The following is a 1,160-nucleotide window of genomic DNA, read 5'->3' on the forward strand; positions in this document are numbered from 1 at the left end:
AGAAAGAGAAAAAGAAAAAAAACAAAACAAAGATGGTGGTTCAGTGGTTGAATTATTTCTGTTCTCCTCCAAGTCTGCCCCGGGGAGGGAAGCCCACTGCCTTCAGACTGGCTGGCTTGGGGGCCCCCCCTCCTGGCTTGGGGGGGGGAGTGACTGCCATCTGCCCTGGCTATATATCAGCATGCAGCCGGTGGCTGCCAGGTCACAGCCTGCAGCCTTGTGGTCCTGCCCCTCTACCATGCTACAGATCCCCCCTCACTAAAAGCCTCCCCAGCTTCTCTCCCCACCTGACATGCCCCACACTTCAGTGGTAGCAGCTGCCATCTTCTCAGCCAGCCCCAGCACCACTGGTCCAGAAGCCCTGGGGGAGCTCGGCCCATCATGTCCCTGAGTGGCGCAGAGCGTTTGCGCTGACCATGACCCCACCCACGCAGCACTGCAGAAGAAAGGCCCGCCAACCGGGTCTAGACAGGTGACAGCCGAGAAAGTGATGGCGACCGTTCTGCTCTGTGACACCTGAGGGCGCCACGAGTCAGAAGCCGCTGGACAGCCAGGGGCTGGGCATGTTCGCATCCACTGTCTAGCTGGAGGAGGCCTGGTGGCAACAAGGTCGACAGTTTGAAACCACCAGCCACTCCATAGGAGGAACACCAGACCCTCTACACCCATGAAGCGGTTAGTCTCAGAAACACACCAGGTGCTGAGAGTCAGCATCAACTCGATGGCAGAGAAGGGGGAAGAGGTGAGTTAGGTATCTAGCTGGAGCCCCACATCCTCCTTGTCATGGGAAGGGGGTGTCCAAAAGGAAGCTGCACACTCGGGTGAAATGACTTGTCCAAGGTCACACGGCAAAGCTGGTGTCTGTGCACAAACTCCTCACCACACCCCATCCCTGCCTTCGCTTTGTTGTCTCCTCCCTCCAGAGGGGAGGGGGCCAAGCCTCACCCCACCCTGAGCCAGGTGGCCCATGCAGCTGGGTCCCTGGGAGCCCCTTGAGCTCTGCACCGGGTTTTCCTTCAGCCCCTCCACACCCCAGGACCCTTCATTCCAGAGGGAGAAGAGACAGGCTAGGAGGGCCTCTGAGAGCTGGTCAGTAAGCCACGCTGGTCACCTCAGCCCGTGGGGAGCTGGGAACCCGGGGAACAAGCTGCCCAGAGATC

Source organism: Echinops telfairi, unplaced genomic scaffold (assembly GCF_000313985.2).
Source record: "Echinops telfairi isolate 266 unplaced genomic scaffold, ASM31398v2 ScPeMD7_7412;HRSCAF=8450, whole genome shotgun sequence".
NCBI lineage: Eukaryota > Metazoa > Chordata > Mammalia > Afrosoricida > Tenrecidae > Echinops > Echinops telfairi.